Here is a 19,274-nt window from a genome sequence, read left to right as displayed (position 1 = left end):
TCACATGTTAACCCTAATCAAATTCTCATATTTTAACAATTACTATGGGTCAGTAACAATCGGTGAATATTGTGATTTTCATTATGAACCTCATACTTGTGTGCTAAGCACCAATATTTTTAGACTAATTACATTCTAGAATTATAAACACATTTAGGATTAATATTAAGTGGTACCAGTTACATTGTGATCTCTGCACAAAGAATGTTACATTTTCATAATGTGTCATATTTATCCAAAGATGAGGCTAAACAATTAAGAAATGTATACATTGAAAAGAGGGTATAGAAGAACCTATTTATGAAATGGTTAAAATGGAGCAAATGGTGTGGATTTGGAATATTCTGACACATGGATTGAGTTTCCTTAGAGGCATTAGCATAATAAAGTAAAGTTAAGAAAGTATTTATATTGTTCAAAAGTTACAGTTCATCTCCTAGTGATCCACAACAGAGATTAACCTTCATTGTCTTTCTTACTCAAAGACAAGAAGACTCACAGAGGAGTAGTAACTTGCTAGTCAGTGACTAACACCAATACTGTTTTGTAAGTATTTACACATATACATGTGTTTGACATTCATGTTTTTGAATATGATCAAGGATTAATTAATTCAAAATTTTCCATTTGGTTTTTTGGAAGGTTGGCTTACATTATGTTTTCATCCCTGAAGGATTTCAGTATTTTATCCCTGATTCACACAAGAGTGACATGATACTTGATAGACTATTATACTAGGAGGTAGGCTGGAGCACAAAGTTACCAGAAGCTACTTGAGGAAGCCTATAGTAAAATAATTAGTTAGCATGACATAACATTCTGTTTTAATACATGTTTCTGTAGATAATCCTTTTGCATGTTAGTTCAAGTTCAGAGAGCTTTTCTCAGAGCTGTTGTTGTTCCTAGTTCTTTCAGAGAGGATGTGTGCTGAATATTCCATCGAAGACTGAGTCCTGAAGCTCATTTGTTGAAATTATAAAAGGACAAAGCATCTGCATTACATCAGGAAGTACGTACAATCTTTATTAAGGGGAGTATGGCCATTTGAACCTGAGTGTAGGGAGAAACATGAACTCTGATGGAGCAATATGGATTTGGGCAATAGTCACAGAATTATAGAGCTCTTAGAAGAAATCTTAATCCAACTCACTGAACTGAAGAAGGCTCACATGCACCTGGACTATCCACATTTGTTGTTTGCCTAGCCTTTTCTTAAAAACATTTGGACAAGAATGATTCTACCTTGCTGCTAAGTAACCCATTCCAGCATTACACAGCCCTGATAACTGTTTTCACATGTAGTTCCATTAATATAACTAGGAACCCTGTACTCGAAGATATGTTTGAAATAGGTAGCAAAGCAAGTCATGGAGTCTCAAATGATTTTAAGAAAAACAGATTTCTTATAGTCAGTTGCTTCTTGGGTCCTAATGAAAATGCCTGGACAACAATAGCAGCTTTTGCCTTCAGTTTACCTAATATAAAGGAAATGCAGTAATGAGGAAGCAAATTAGTTGTACTGTAATTCTTGGACTGCAATTTGGTGAGGAAATTTTACAGCTTAGGCTTTTTTTTTTTTTTTCCTTTTTTTTTTTTTTTTTCACCATAGAATTACCATCTTTTCAGGTTGTTTTATGGAGATAGCATTCATAACATTTGTTTTTTAAAATGGTGCCAGATTTTCCATCTTGAAACGGAGATCTAGCTAGATTTCTAACTGTTTAGTGAATTTGGGTTTTAATTTAAAAGTCTTTTTTTCCCAAAGTGATCCTATTAATCACATGCTAGACTCTTCTAGCACGTCTCCAACTTTCTTCATGAGGGTCAAATATGCTAAAATATCCAAGTGAAGAGATTAGCACCTAAATTGTACCGAACAAGGAAAATTTTATGGAAAACTGTGAAAGATTATAATCTCAAGCGTTATCCCATTTGTCCTAAATACTGTGTGTGGTACAATAAGTTCAGATTTTACTTCCTGGTTAAAAACATTAAAAAAAGAAAACCTTGTGTGTTTTTTTTTATTAAAAGTATATGTGGCATTTCTTAATAAAAGCAGATTTTTGTGAATTATTTTAATACCGTCAAAGCCTGTATTTTATAAGAAATTGTTTTGAACCATTCTCAGTTAATGTTACCATGAACTAATATTGAAAGAATATCTGGTAAGATATAGCAGCAACAGTGTCCCGTCTGTTACCTCAACAGCAGATTTTTGTAGGCAGTAACTCTGGTTAAATTGAGCAATGGAAATGATGGATCTGCACGCTCAAGGAGGTTAATGTTGACAATGAGCAATTATTATTTTTGACAAGAATACCAGAGGGTTTCAAGATGACTTTTCTAAGTTAAAGCAGATTATGACTTGACTTTTATTACTAACTGTCAAGCATAGCTGTCAAGCATATAAAAGTGTGATATAAAGGAAGATCATTTTATTATAGTAAGAGACAAAGCAGAGATCGAATGATGACCTTTCTTGTGGGTTTTTTTCAGTTACCCACAGGAAGAAGGAGGCAGAGTCCTCAGCATCTTAAAAAGGGAAATGGGGGGGGAGAAAACCTCCGGGAGAGGACACTTTCCTACAGATAAAAAAAACTGACAGCAAAAAGCACAATATGATTTTAATGAAGACAACATATGTGGATGTCTGTGGGTACTGGTGTGTGACTTCCGTGTCTTTCTTGTAGATATAATGTGATAGTATGGGGGTGGGACTGTGCACCTCAACAACCTTCCAGGGAGCAGTTCTCTGGCTGACTGATAATCACAGCTACAAGTGATTTTTTGTTTGGTCTGTAGCCGAGATATTTCCCCCTCTGGCCTGTTGGTATGTGTTGTAATCATGATCTTAGAGATGCTGGTCTTTGTCAGAGCTATTATTCAAACCACACTTCTCTGATGAAAGACAGAAAATATTTACTAGAGGCAGCTCTATCTCTCATTTGTTTTATGTGTGGCTGTGACAATAGCTGGTAAGTTTTGTTTCTGCTGAGAAGTAACAACCTTCTCTCTTGTCCAGGGCTCAAGAGGTTTTTTGGCTACTTATTTATCACGTTCACTGAAACACCAAAGGCAGTCCTGATCAAAAGACTTGAACTGAAATAACCCAGAACTTCATGAAGGTTTGAATCTAGAACAAAATTTCATTGCTGACCTTAGCTGTAGAAGGGGGGCAAGTAGAATCAATCCCTTGTTAAAACAGCTTTTGCAGATACTACAAAGCAAAGAGAAACTTCACTGCTTTGCTACTTGCTCAACTTATCTTTACATGGAAGGGAAGTCATCTGCACTCTTCTGTGGGTGAATCTGACCAAGTAAAAGATGCAGGAAGTCAGGGACATAGAGCATAACATAAAAGAGTATTAGAACTTCTTTGAATGGATAAAATGTTTAAATTTGTTGTGCCAAAGATTGTGCTGACACCTTTTGATTCTGTTCCGTTACTCTGCTGGAGACCCCAAATCTCTTGGGGTTTTTTTTCTGCAAACAAATGGAAAAAACAGTCTATAAAAAAATCCTTTCACATAATTATTGATTTTTCTGACATTTAAAGAGGCATTTCCTAACTATGGAAAATAAAACTAAATTGGCAAAGCAAGCTGAGAAAACAAAGATGGTGTCTTATAGCCCTAAACATTTATAGTGAATCTGAGTTTTTCAAAATTGTGAGAGTTAATATAATGTGTACTGAAGATGCCAAACTCTCCATGAATGCTTTTTGGAGAAAATCAAGGCATTTTCACATTGGCTGAATTTATGATGAAAGTAGAGCAGGTATATTGTGGTAAAGAGCAACATGCCCAAAGTTTATTTATTTACCGCTATAATTTTCTGATAGTTCTTTCATCTACAGATGCATAGTACCTCAGACTTCCCTCAACTGTTCTTTCAGATACATTATGTAGCAACTGATCATAGTAGGATCCTTTAAACCCACAGATACACCATACATAAACCTGTTTGCTCAGTCTAGGCCCAGAGGAGCTAGGGGGATCTGCAGAGCCAATTTTTTCTCATTTATCCTGAGTGATAAGGTCAGTTTAGCTTCTGCCATAAGTTACGGCAACACTAGATAATTCTCATTAGGACCATTACAGTAGTCTCTGTGAGACCCTCTGTCTCTCAGAAACTGTAGCTGCTGAGAACATAAATGGAACCAGTTGCACCAGGGTTCCTACCAGATTAAAAAAGTTCAGTGTGAGAGGAATGCCAGGAGGTGCATTGCCTGATATTACCGAGATGATGTTTGAAAGCATTCATGAACTGCGCAAAAAAATCTGCTTTTATAACACTGTCAGCTAATAAATGTCTGTTACATTCCTTGCATGCTGATTTCTACATCTAGTCCCTCCTTGCAAAGGATGCTCAGTACTGTCCTCTACAGCCTTTGCCTCGTCTTTAGTTTGCTTATCCATCTTCTCTGGTAGCTCTATGAAAGTATACTATGCAGTCTGGAATGTGTAGTATAAGCATATTTTCAACAGCCAGACAGTGTTTAAAAATCCAGTTCAGAAGGGTTCAACATTTTTTAGAGGGTTACATGGTTTCCAAACATAAAAGCTAGAGGTAAGAAGCCGTCTGTTGCTCATTGGCCTGCAATGAAAAGTGTTCCGTCTTTCAGTATGGAAGATAGTTGGATATCTTTAGTGCTTCCTAGACACCATAGCGATGATCTTGCAGGCGTCAAAGACATCAGTGATCATCTGCTTGGAAGTTTCTGGTTGAAACAGAAAACTTAAATAATATTTTTAAGTTTTTCCATCTCTTGTCATGTGGATCATATTCTTGCTATGCAGAACAGGCTTCAGATGTCTCAGTGTCATCTTTCTCCTTTTTTTAGGACTGTGCAGAGGGCTGTCAACAAGCTTCAATTGTGCACAGAGGAAAACAGCAAGGACTAGACTGAGAGGGTTCAGAAGAGTATGGTCTCACATTAGATGAAGGCAGAATCACGCAATGGTCTGTTTCTACCTCATGCAGGTAAGTGGAGGAAGAATGAACTTTTGCTGCAGTTCCTGGGTAAAACAACATTATTCTGTCTTTGGATAGTAGAAAGTATTTAAGGCTTACAGATCAGACAGGCTCTGGAGAGTTTTATTATAGGTAGCTCTGAATCCCTGATTATGCTAAAGATCCTTTCAAGAAGGCATCCCACTTGGTAAAACTAAATGGAAGAAATTCCCCAACTGAACTCTGTGGTCTTTTTTACCTTTGCCCATTAGTACACTTCATAAAAAAGTGGTAGAACATTAGATAAAACCCTTAGATTTTGATACAATAACATTTCCTGTCTCTTTCTCTCAGCATACATCCATGTGCGTGTGCGCACGCACACCCAGACACACACATACATATCTGTCTATTTATAATCTTTGGCGGAAGCTCATGTATAGGGGAAATTCTGGGAATAATTAAGAAAAGGATACTGCATGCTCCAGCAGACGGAATACATCTTTTTCATTTAAAGCAGTTTTTTTTTTCTTTACCACCAACTTGCTGCAATTAGGAGGTTGTTGGAGAGATATCAATTGAGATTTGGGAACTGTTTTCTGGAAATGTTTTGAATTAAAATCTAATTGGTAGCTTTCTTTGATAACTATTTTATTGTTGGGTGCAGCTAAATGGAAATCAACCACAAAGGGAACTCAATTTTGTTTGTCATTAATTTTAACTTGATTTCACAAATGATTTACATATACGATATTTTCCCTATTTGTTCTGTACCATTCTTGAACTCCTGTTAGCAGTACTTAGACTGATGTAGTGTCATTTTCCCATTTATTTATGTTACTTTAAAATGCTCTGCATTACCTCAAGTATAGGTATCAGCAAAATGGTGAAGCAGAAAGTGGACCAAAGTGAAACTTCCTGCAGTTTATGAAAAACTATGGAATTAGCAGCCCTGAGGACTAAATTTCATTTTTTTTACCTAAGACATGTTTGAGTGTTGTGGTTGAAGGAAAGCAGACCTACACTGCAAATATATGATCACAACAAAGCAAAATTTTGAAAAGATCAAATTACATAGAACCACGTCAAAAGTCAAAGGTCAGATACACAGTCAAGTTACCCCAGTTAAACATGTTGCCAGGGGGACATCAACTGAACCATGGCCATGTGTCATCACTAAGCAAACGTAAATGTGGGCTACTTCAATGTACCATGTGAAAAAGGTGAAAGATACCTGTAAATAAGTATTAGAAAGATTAATGAATAATTTTAGGAAGGGAAGATGGGGTACAAGAATCACAGCAGAGATGTAATTTTACTAGCAATGAATGCCAAATAACCTGGGCATGCAGGACCCAAGCCAAAGCATACTTGACCAAGTCCAATTGACTCTATGGACTTTGGACTATGCCCATGGAATGTAAGAGAAAAGAGCCATTTGGGGAGGCCAAAATCCTTACAAGGAAGACATAGTTGATATTTGTCTGGAATTAATTAAGACTGTCATTAGTACCAGACAAAGGCAGGTATATAAGGGTTTGCTCATTGTGGAAGCACAAATATTGAAAGCTTTTTCTCTTGAAAATTGAGTTAACAGGCAAACGTACAATAGCAGTTTCTTTGAGTATTTGCAGCTGAAATACAGTTCTAGTTAGCAGCAAAGAGGAGGATAACATCTCGCTAAATCACTGTATGGGAGCCTAGCATCTCCCCTCTTCTCATTGATTTAGGAGTAAAATGGAGTTCACCTAATGGGGCATGACAACTGCAGAGATGTAGCTTTCCCATGAGTCCCTAAGCAGAATCACAGTACTGCTGCTCAGGACACTCCACCAATACAGGAAAGTTGGCAGGAAGCTGAGATGACACTGTACATTGCAGTTGCTTAAGTACCAAACCAGCCACACCTACGCTGCCTCAGTGTTGTGCATGGTGCTGCCTGAAAGCCTGTTTATAGTTGTAGTTTGGTTCCTGCTGTCATAAACTTTTGGCTCTGCAAGACATCCATTCATGTTAGGTTGTCTCCCTGCTTTATTTGGGTTATTTGCATTGTGGTTCCACTCCAAAAAGCATTTATATAAAAAGGCAATCTCCTCTGTTAGCAGATGTGTCCCGCAAGTGCTTTAAGTCAAAGATGTTACTGACTTTGGTGACTCAGATATTTCTCAAATTCTTTTTAACTGCGGTTGCATTGCAAAGGGAGACTTGATTTATATGTCTTCTATACATCATCAGTATACCAGGCTTATATACATGAAACTGAGGGTAAAAGCTGACCATGAAACCTCTCTTTTTTTCTTTTTTAATACTGGTAATAATGTATAAGAAAAGAGACAAGTGGTTTGAAAATAAAGTCTTTTCACTTCTAAATTAAGGAGCTATAATTTGGAAATTGCAGTGAGACTGTAACTATGAACTACAGTCATATGGTTTTTATACTTCTCAGATGGAAATTATACATATCAATGTTGCCTTGCATTAACTTTAAAAATATTTGTCTTTTACAAAATATTTTTTTCTGGATGTTTAATTAAATTGAAATGGATTTCCTCCAAAAAAGGGATTCCTTTGATAGTTTTATAAATTCCTCACTGTGAACTTCAGAATTAGGAAGATCTCAAGAGCTTTGAGACTGGCATTTAAATTGGTTTTTCACATGACTACTTGCTAATTTTGCCTGTGCTTAGGAAGCACTTTGCCAATATTTCTAGATGTCTATCTTTGCTCATCCAGTGTCTCTTTTGCCATTGCACATATATAATCACAGGTTAAAAAGGCAGTGTTTGATCAAAAGGGTCATACTGTCAATGAATATACAGGTTCTTCTCATTACTTTCTGAATGGAGGCTGTTTGCTCCCAGGAGGATGTGATAAGCGTTCATCTGTAAGCTTTCTTGTGGAATGGTACCGATTAAGTGACAAAAACTGGGGCTTGGGCTTGCCTTTGTTGTAGGAAATTCTGTAGCAGAGAAAAGGCCACTGGAGAGATACTCATTCCCAAGAAGTTCCCCCTGAGATTTCTGTGTGCAGACTGCTTTGCAGCTATTGCTATGGTGTGAAGTGTTAGACCTCTCAGACCATTACAGCCAGAGTATGAAGAATTCTGGAAATGTACAGAAATGCAAAGAACCCGGTGGGAAATAAATGTCTCTTTTAATAAACAGTATTCCTGTCAGTTTGATCAGCAATGAGAAAGAGAAGGCATTTCTAAAGAAGGCAATTTCTAAACAACATTTGAAAAGGTTAAAAAAAAAATAGTTATTGGGCAACTTTAGCCATCTGAGATCTATTCTAGAAATCTAAGGTTCATTAAGCCATTACTTTATCATTTCACCTTGGACCGCGTAGGACAAATCAGGACGGATGTCAGATTCTATACAGGTGACAGTTCCATACTTCTGCAGAAACTTCGGGAAGAGGTAGAAAGGACTCATCTTCGCAGAGCTTTACGACTGAAAGTTTTTTAGAAAGAGGGGAGAGCCATCACTGGGCCCCACAAATCCCTGTGTGTGAGGACGGACAAAGTCTCCATGGCAGAACTCTACCTGGGGCCGGTAGGTAATCATCAGAGGCATTTGGGATCTCAGGTTATTTCTGTCCTCCTCATTGCACCGTCTTTGTACCATGAGTTCACGCCCGGAGCCGGTCTCAGCCGGGTGCCAGCTTGCTATCGTACTTCACTTCCACCAGGGTGTGCCAACCAAACAGACTGCATTCTGTTGCATAGGGGTACAACACAATATTGGAGTATATAAAAAATACAGTTAATCTTGAGTGCTTTTTTGCTCAATCCATTTATGAAATTGTATTTTAAGGCCAGTAAAATAATATTGAACATGCATAGGACAGAAAAAAATATAATCCGTATCCAGAGTATTTTTAAGTAAAAGGTTTTAAAAAAATCAGTGCAGACATGCTGGCTTTTTACCTCCTCTTGTTTTAACTATGACTGATTCATCAGTTGAAGTGTAAAGAAACAGATCTTCTTATGGTAATTGATTCTCAGGGGCTATTAGCGTAAACGTAAATGCTCAACATAGATGTTACATAGATGGGTGTTAGAGAGAAAACATAAATTGTCAGCAATACAAGGCAGTCTGTTCATACCGTAGGGTGAGAAAGTGAAGAATGTTAGAAATCAGAGACTCAGAAATACCTCCCAGAGTTGGCTGTGAGTGCAGTCTCCCATTGTGAGTAATTATAAGAAACCTACTGTGCAAGAGTCGATTCTGGTCCTTTAGTTCAACAGGCAAAACACTTACTTGAAAATAACAGAGATTTCAGGTGAGATTTGCAAAAGAGCTTACAAGAGCTAAACTCCTGGCTGCCACTGACCTTCTATGGGAGGTGGGCACCTAAATTTTTAGGTATCCCTGAAAACTGTTGGAACTTTCTGATCTTCTATAGCCCTGGACTAGAATTCATTTTTCTTCAAAGAAACTGTGATTTTTAAACCACAGAGACTAAGAGAACAGCATGCAGTGAAAGCCGAAGATAATATTCTAGTTGACCTAGCCCACCAAAAATTGTATGATTAACTCCAAAATGTTAGAAGAAATAATAAAAACTGTTGGTTCTTGCCGCCTTTGGTTTTGAACCTAACTTACAGTTTATGCTTTTCACCTTTTCTTTGGGAGTCTAAGAGTTTAAAACATACTTTCTTTTTTTAACAAAAATTAAGATTTTATACCATGACATGACTCTAGAAATCAGATCTTCCAGGGAAGCAACAAATGAATTTTAAGAGTTGTGATAAAATTAGGAGACCAAATCATACTGTATTTATAATTGCTCTAAATAGTCTAGAGAATACAAACTGTGTTACGAAGAATATGCTGTGTGTATGAGCTTCTCCATGTGCTGCACCTGTCTTGATGGTGACTGCAAGAGGATGGCTCTGACACACTCCTGTCACCACTGCCCAGTGTGAATGTTGCACGTGCATCCTGACACAGGCCATACCAGAATGAACATGGTCAGCCCATGCGCTAGGGGATAAGAGGAGGAAACAGTCTTTTAAAACTCTTCCCCACCTTGCATACAGTTCACAGTCCTCTTTGGAAAGGTCCTCAGGCAAAACTCCTAGGCAGTACAAGACCAAACCTGTATTTAGTAGGAGATGTTTTACTTCCTTATTAATTGTGAAGTGTCAGTTCCCAGCAGCAAGCACATTCTAGTATGCTGCCTTTTTATGAAGATGTGAGAACCACAAGGAGTCTGGGATTCTAAATTCCTTTCAGATCCTTTATATAAAAAAAAAGTCCAGATGTTGCACAAAACACTTAAAGAACTTTATTTGAAAAACATTTTCTTTCTAAATGGGAGTTTATGCAGAGTACAATTAAACATGTTTTTCTAACTAAACATACTAGTTTGTATCTTGTGGCAGGGAAAAATAAATATGTAAAAATAAAAACAATCTGAGACTCAAAGTTAATCATGTTGTGCCAGCTTGATTCAGATCCCCCAATGAAAGGACATGCATCTTCTCCTGCTGTAATCCCAGACTCCTAGATCTGCCCTCAGGACCAAGGTCTTCAAACTGAAGCCTCAGTCCTTCACTTGGTAAGGAACACATCTCAAGTGTCTTAAATTCTGCTGGTCACAATTCTTGCAAATCGTAATGCACCAATCTAGGCAATTACATCTGTGAATGTACCAAAAGAAAATTGCTATGTATCTGGTAAATTCAAGGTGCAGCTTTCAGAACTGAACAATGATTTCTGTGTATTTAATTTAGGACACATGATGCTTTCCTGACTTTTTGAGACAGGTGCCTTTCTAAAAGCCAGTCTACTTGACCCTTTTTCCCCTCTTTATAAACGGTTACTGTGTTTGCCTTCTCCAGTCCTGTGGGACTTCCCCCAGCCTTTCCATATTCTTGAAAATAATCATTTCTGGTTCAGAGATTGCCTTGACTCGCTTTAAAAGAACTTTAAGGTGAATTTTCTATCAGGTCCTGCTGGCTGAAATGCATCTAACTCGTCTGAACACACTTTAACTCATGCATTTCCCAGTGCAGACTCTACACATCTCTCTCTATTAAAATGAAAAACCTTGGCTATGCAGCTAACCTTTTTGATGAAGAATGAATTAAAAAGGACAGAAAATACTTTAGTCTATTCTATGACACCTATGTTTCTTTCTTTTTTCATGTTAACTAATGGATGCTTCCTTTTTTCTTTCCTCATTTGTCATGGGTCAACTTTTTTTTCCCTTATTAGGTTTTATTTGTTTTGATACTGGTAAGTCATTTTGTACTTCAACTTTTTTGGTCTAAACCTTACATGTCAGTCTACTTCTTTATACACATCTTTAGTCCTCACCGTTTCCATTTTGTTAGTCTTTATTTTCTTTTGACTTTATAGAGGTCCTGAAGCTTCTATATTGCCTTGGTACATTATTTCCTCTTTTTCTCCTCCATTGAGCCAGATGGCTACTGTGCCTTTAATATTTAATGTCATAACCACCGCTTTTGCTGAAGTCCTATTTTCCATAATATTTCTTCACAAAAGAGTCTATCTACCAGATCCCTGAGCTGGTCTGCTGTCCTACTCCTGTTATTCTCATCACCTTTTTTCCTTGTGTATCATGAACTCTTTTGGTTTACTATCACATCCATCTTCAGATTTTTGAGCAGTCACTCCTCAGTAGTTAGAACCAAGCCTACATTGTTGTTTCTGTGGAACCTTTCTCCACCTTCTGAAACACGTCTAGAAAAAATGACCTGCTTCTGCCTTGCTATTTTGCCACAGATACTTGGGTAATTAAAATTCATCTCCACCCCCTTTTGCCTTCCTGATTACCATGGTTCTCCCTGTTCAAATAAGTGATATTATTCTTCAGAGTAAGTAGTCCATGCTCATCATGAAATTGTGCCTGTCCTTTTCCTGTTTTATCATCATCTCTCTCATTCCAGGACTACTGGAAAAGTGTACTAATTCTTGGCATATATTGAAATGCTTTTCATTTTTCCCCTGCTTCTCCTGCCTGAAACTGTACCATTCTGGATCACTGTTGTCACCCTGTGATTGTGATGTGTTCATCTCTGACACACCAGTTAATTGTCCATTTCATTACACTATAAGGTTTCAGTTTATTCCCTATTACTTTTAGCTTTTGTGTATAAGCACAACAGATATTTGTCAGGTTGTCCTGATGCTCCTTTTTGTCTCTCTTGTGATTCACATTTACCTCTGAGAGTCATGATATTTTTAGTGATAGATGGACTTTTATCATCACCTTATTTCAAGCCTTGCTTACAAAGTTCCTAACTAGACTAATAGGTCAATGCCTTTGGATGAATTCCCTGCATTGTCACAGCAGGCAGTTTGTGGAGCAGAGCTGTCGTTGAAGGTAAAGCCCTGGCATCAATATAATCTGTGCCTCAAGGTATTCATCTCTTTCCCTGCATATTCTGATGGTGACTTCTGGAAATCACCAGAAGAACGAAAGATTTTATAAACACAGATAAGTTTAATCTGCTCAGGTTCACCTGTACATAGCAGCTCAGACACAGCACCAAGGTAATGTGGCGAGGAAGCGTGGAGTAGAGAGGGGAATGGCAACTTCGTAAGCAAGCTCAATTAAAAAGGATTCATGAAGCAACTTTCAATAGTGCTTCAAGATATAGGTATTGCCATTCCTAAATTCCTCCTGTGATGATAGCTGAAGATATATAAATGTAATGCAGTGCAAAATGCAGTGCAACTGCCCTTTCCAGCTGCCAAGGGTTTTACTGAGGGGTAATGTCTTATATTAGGCCATACCTGGAAAACACACAGATAGTAGCTTTTGGGTACACTGAAATAGGATGTTTCTTTTTTTTGTTTTTAGCTATAGTGGTGAGTACATTTCTATAATCAGACGTAGTTTCATTTTGCTCTAGCTTGTTCTCACATTAAAAAGTTTCATGTAAATAGCATTACCTGTGGGTCAACTGGTATACCACGACAGTAACAGACAAGTACAGTGGGAGGTTTCTGTTGAGGCCATTATTTTGATTGGATTTAGATTTTGTAAAGATCACTTGATCTCCTCCAGTGTAAGGCTGGATGCAGCCGGCATTTTTTCAATCTACTGAGAAACAAATTCTGAATTTACAGATGACCATCAAGCTGGAAGTGTGTTTTGTTTTGACAGAATAGAATAAGAATATCTTTATGTTACACCAACAGCTTATAGTGGGAAAGAGTTTTAAGTAGATAGGAAGATTTAAATATGTGTCATCTTTTAGAGATTATTTAATGTATCAATATGATGGGAAGCAGCTTTATTTTATCTTAACTCCTATACGCTTCACTTTTCATTAGAATCACTCGTATTATGACAATAGTATTTTTATGTTTGGCTCCTGAGATGGTGATGTGGAGAGGGTGTAGTACAGAAATACACATGCAGTTTTTATGTTTCAGTTTCTTTGTCAATTATTTTTTAATCTTATTTGCATTCATATTGTCTTTCTGTACAAGTACCCCTTGTACAACTGATGCTTTCTTTTATTGGATTCTATTGTGCTGTCAAGCCTGGTTTAAAACACAGTAATCTCATAGAGACTTACAATTATGAACATCTTCTGAATTCACAAACATATTAAAGATGTGTAGGTAGCAAATTATCTGAGAATCTCAACAAACTGCACTTACAGTAAATATCCTACCTTTAGAGGAGTAGCATGCCTTTAAAAGTCAACAGTTGTTTTGAAAGTACTTTGTCACATTTATGAAGCACTGCATCACATTTATGGCACACAGTGTCATGATAAGTTGTCCAAAGTGCCTGTCAGCATGCCTTATAAACTGAAAAAAAATGAACAACTCAAAAGATTACCTTAAAGAGTAACAAGCAATCTTCAGAGCATATTTTTTTTCCTTTTTCCATGAGACTCAAGCAGTGTCATTAAACTTTCTGTTTCTCCAGTTTAATTTTTTTGCAGTGTAATTTAATGGAAATAGACTATTTTAATTTTCAACCATGAAAAGTTATAAATAAAGACATTTTAAAAAGTAAATAACTTTTAGGAGCTTTTTTAAAAGCATGCAGCTGTTCTAACATACAAGATCCTGGTTAGCTATTTTTTTAATACAAACCACAAAGAGGTCAAAGAATCCAGAAATTTTTTACTGCCCATTCACATTTAATGCAAATTCCAGCAATATATTCATGTTATTTTTTTAGGCACCTTCAGAATGCCAGCAGGTAATTGAGTAATCTGAGCTAATGGCACTCATGTCAGGTGCCTAAAGAAATACCCTGAGGATGACATTTGGAGCCGACTTATCATATACTCCAGTTTCACAACTAAGAGGGAGATGAAACTGTCAGAAATGTAAGGAGTAATAAGAAAAGTGCTAATAAAAACATTTTTTTGCTAAGGATTTTGTTCATCATGAATCTTCCAAAGGAATCTATTCTGATTTTCCCAAAACATCGTTAATGTGTATTGCAGAGTAGAATAGGCAACAAGATGGCATTTCACAGCACCTGGGAAACATACTTCTTGGGACCTTTATTTCCCAGAATCAGAGCTTTACTTTTTATTTTATTTCTGAAAAGGAAGCCTCTATCTCCAGGGTTGAAAAAAAGTTTTAATAGCAGACTCATTATAAGAAGCTAACCAGGAGAAAAATAGTGATCTTTGTGGCAGTGTTAGCCAGGAGAAATTTTGATGTGTGAGTTATTCCTCTTACAGCCATAGTTGCTAACGTGAGAGTGATGATACCGTCAACAATAACACTTTTCTATTATTGTTTGCAAAACCAAATAAAAAAGATAGTAAAACAAAACTCAAGGTGACTGGTCTCCTAGGGTAGGAATATGAGAGGTCATAGACAGTTTTAGTAGAAAAGACTAACAATTTAATTTGCCTAAGGAGGGCTTCAACTTTCTAAGTTCGGCAAAGTGCTTTTCTAGAGCGTGTCCAGCACAGCTGCCAGTTCTGGAACTGCTGTGGTATGGCCACTCCTGACAGTTGCTTCCTACTGTCAGCTGTTATGCATCCCCAAAATACAGTTTCTTACCATTTGAGAACATGTGAATCAGTTCCTACCTTAAGACATGGATTTTATCTGAGAAGCTCTGCATCTCTTTGGCACTGAAGCTAGATACTTGAGGTTGCTTGGTTTTAGCCTTTCTTATTGCTTGTTCACTCAACAGGTTAGGGCCCTTGGCTATCAATATCTGTTTTTTCCTGCAAGACAACTAATACAAATGCTTTCTATACAAGGCAGGTGGAGATATGACCTCCTTATGCATACCTGTGTGCCCAAGCCACATGCACCAGGTTAGGAACCAGTGATTAATCTGGGGAAAATTCGCCACAGTATTTCCTATGAAAACTCATTTAGCCAAATACATAAAGAAACAAGAGTTATCTTTAGAGTTTTCCTAGCGCCAGCCCCTTCCATTGAAGGGGTAACGACACAGAATGTTTCACTATAGGTGAAGTCTTTCAGGTCTAACTTGACAGTATCAAAGGGGTAACAACACAGAATGTTTCACTATAGGTGAAGTCTTTCAGGTCTAACTTGACAGTATCAAAGACCACAGCACAATTAGCACTTAACTCTATAACTGCTGTTAAAGCACTTTGTGGTCACACTGCTCTGCTCTCTCTGCTGGCCATTCCTGTGCCCTCCTGCTCCATATTTACATGCACCTGTCTCCCCATTAACACCTCGTTAAGGCACACACCTGCTGTGGTTTTACTTAAACCCACTGCACTGCAGCCATTAACCCTCTATATTTCATTATAAGGCACTCAGCACAATAGGAGCACTGAGTAAGGTTCATTAATGAGTCATGCAGCCAACAAAAATTGGTTTTGTATGGGTGTCTCCTTTTCATTCAATTTCTTCATACCCCCCCCCTATTTAATAATTGATTATGTATTAAAAGTGTTCCCCAGAAAAAAATACATGACTGTACATGCATTAAATCCAGCTGAAACAGCACAGTTTTGAGACAAAACACTAATGGACAGAAATCCAACACATATTTATAAAAGGTAAGAAAGGCAACAATGAAACCACAGCTCTAGGGCTTAGGAGACCTTACTTCTATTTCAAAGTTTGTGAAACATCTGCAGCTTCAGCAGCAAGTTGTATCATCTGCCTCTGCTACTTCCAAAAAATTAGTGTAACAGTGTTATGTGCTTAGGCCAGGATGTACATACACTCCTCACCAAAAAAAAAGTGCAAGGCAAAGTACAAACCTCTACAGTATCAGCTGGGCTGAAACAAAAACCAGAAGCAAAGTTCATTAATATTTGTAGCAAAAGAAAACTGGTGTGTAAGCAGCTAGTATGATTGATATGAAATTCAGAATCAAAACTGTCATGGCAATTTCTCCAGCATTTTCACTGAATTTGTTCTAAAATCTTCAATTGCAGTGTGACTTGATTAGGAAGATAAACTGGATAGGCAAACATGGCAGGTGATTGCTCCATAACTGTGTAATCAAGACATAACACATTCCATTATTTGATCATAATCCTACGAATCTACCAGAAGGAAAATCTAAGCTCTGGAGCTTCTTTTGGGTCAAAAACTCCTCGCTTTGTTAGACAGCTACATAAAACTATTGAATATGGTACTTTAATAGCACAATAAGAAGGACCCTCAGATGTATCCATACATTTGATCAATGATTTGCTGCAAATGACATTAAGTGGCCACAGATCAGTATTTCTTACTAAACACCCTTACAGAAGGGTCATTTGGTGTGTAATTGCTTTTCATTGCTTCTTTATCATGAACTATTGCTTTCCTTGGTCAAATCTCTCATACTTACACCACAGAAGACACAAGAGTTGCTCTTTCAAATTTCATAGTGCTTATGTTGCTTAGTAATACGCATCTGTGTATGTGCATAAACTTACTGTGTGGGAAACTCAGAAGATCTCTATGCTACTGGCATTGCAATTCTAATTGCAATTCTCTTCTCGTTTTAGCAGCTTCAGATGAACTTTAATAGGAGGTCTGGATTTTACAGGGATCAGCTCAAAGAGGTTAAAATTCCTGCAACTGTAGTAAATTTAATGTTTGCTTTTTAATACCTATAATGCCCATTTGTTCCACTGTATCTTGATAATAGTTTTCCCCTCGGTATCTTATTCTCTCATGGAAATCTCTTTTTGTTCTTATTATTCACTTGACTGGTGCCAATTTTGCTAGCGATCCTGGATGTTTTTGCAGAATCAAAATATATAGAAAAAACACCTTACTATATAGAAAAAGTAGTTGTGCCTGTACCTCTCTTTCCAGATACCTACTTGGAACGGAGATGATAATCCTTGCAAATATTAAAAGTACTCACATGCAGTGTAAGGTGATCCACATATAAACCAACCTATTAAATCTGGCTATAGAGTTTACACATTTCTTCAGCAGGGAAGCCCACCAATGGGGTGTTTTTAATAGGCATTGAAAGCTATACTTTATTATTCACTGAGTAGAACTGACATTGGATTTGATTCAGTAAGGAGCACTAACTGCATAAACAGATGTCAACTGCTATTTGGTCTGGTGACCATGGACTGGATAAATAAATGGAAAATCTAACAAGGAGCACAGAGCTAAAGATAGGGATCTTCTTCAAATGACAGGAGAGTGAGCTTACTAGCAAAGTTTCCAGTATATCGGGTCACTATCTCTCAATCTTCATCTGGGAAGAAGAAAATGGAGGGTAGGCTTCTCCCTATAAAGGAGAAATAAAGCAGTAATACAGTACTCATTAACTATTTCTGAGACACACAACATCCCTATTTCATATATCATAGTATTTACTGAGATTTATCAAAGAATACTATGTAGGTTACCACACTCATTAGCTACCTGGAGCATATAGAAATAGAGTCCACTGAAGCCAGTGGAAAGAGTTCTATTGAATTCTGTGGACTAAACATCCAGGCTGACCTAGGTAGGGCAACAGGGGCAGACTCTCTTCCATTGGGAGTAAATCTTGCAATCCATTAAGTTCTAGTGGCAACTGTGTCTACATATGTTTTCTCCATTGTGATCCCATATTCGTATTAATACGTAAACACCTTCTCACTACAGCAACAAAGGTTGTGCCCCACTCTGCTAAGCCTGTTATAAATATATGCTGAACGACAAAATCTTCCCCAAATTCCTCAGTCCTAGGCTTGTCTCTGAATGCTGATCCTTTCTTTTGCTCCTCTGACAGCACCGAGAGAGGTATCACATACTAGGCAGAATTATCCCCTATGGAACATTTTATTCTGTATGGTGGAAATCTAACTGTAATTCAGAACCAACAAAATGCTGAGTATTGGAAGCAGGGAAGGGAGGCTGCACATTATGGGCTAGCTGCTTTTTATCTGTCATAGCTGCTGGAGGAGGCAGGCAATTAGAGTACAGTTTGGGGTACAGTTACATTATACCTAATCCAGTGTAGCTGTAAGCTCTTGCTGAGAGCAGCAGCCCTGCTTTCCCCTCTCTCTCCCATCTGCCCTAGCTGCAGGCTTTGCCCTTTCTCTTGCATTGGACTGAGCTGCACAGTCTCCTGACTGCACCACAAATCAGTCCAAACCAGTGATCTGATTGAAACTGGGGGGGGGGGGGGGGGGGGGGGGCGGGGGCAGGGGCAAATGGAAAAAAAAAAAAAAAATCACCAAACTGCCAGTTTTATGACTTACGCTGCAACCACACAGTCATTCAAGCTCATGCCAAAGTGGAAGCTTGTTGCCTGGGAGCAACCAGGAGAGTGGGATGCTGCAGACCCATTCCTTTCAGGAGCTACTCACAGCTACACCAGGTGAGAAAGAAAGTGAACCAGCAGCCTTTTATTTATGTTATGGGAACAGCAGACCAGGGCACAGCCCTCGCAGCCCTGAGAATGCATTACACAACTGGGTAGTTTAAAGAGAGCTTTAAAACCACTCATGCGCTCCACCCTCATACAACAAGGGGAACATAGTAATTGAGAATTGTAGTCTCTTATTTCACTCTTGCACACACCCTGAGTCTGCAAGATCACGAGTCCCTTCAACTTCCATTGAATTTAGCAGAAGGTAATGACATGCGTATTATTGGGACTTTAAAGCTTTAAAGCTTGCTTATACTATAAAATACTCTACTTGTAACCAAATATACTTAGCATTATTGGGAATTATGTAAATAAAACCCAAACCACCTGACAGACAGTTCTTATACTGGGGAAATAGAGTCTCGATTTAAAATGGCATTTTAAGATTTATGTCATTTAATAAAACAATAAATTTCCATTTTTCTGCTTTTGTCATCATGAAGCTTAAAGGCAGTTTCATGTGTGGCACCTATTTGCATTTAACTCATGGATTT

General features: G+C 37.8%; 1 long non-coding RNA gene across 1 annotated transcript in view; it reads left to right on the top strand.

Annotated features, from left to right (window-relative positions):
- The first annotated feature begins 912 nt into the window (after window positions 1-912).
- Window positions 913-19,274, top strand: part of LOC115351556 — a 76,415-nt gene continuing 58,053 nt past the window's right edge. Inside the window, exons 1-2 of the long non-coding RNA XR_003926852.2 lie at window positions 913-1,009; window positions 4,844-4,983. This is a non-coding gene — a long non-coding RNA (uncharacterized LOC115351556). The remainder of the gene's footprint in view (window positions 1,010-4,843; window positions 4,984-19,274) is intronic.

The sequence above is a fragment of the Aquila chrysaetos genome, chromosome 16, assembly GCF_900496995.4.
Source record: "Aquila chrysaetos chrysaetos chromosome 16, bAquChr1.4, whole genome shotgun sequence".
In the NCBI taxonomy this organism is placed as follows: Eukaryota; Metazoa; Chordata; class Aves; order Accipitriformes; family Accipitridae; genus Aquila; species Aquila chrysaetos.
The sequence above is the reverse complement of the archived record's forward strand: the minus strand, read 5'-3'. Positions and strand labels throughout refer to the sequence as shown.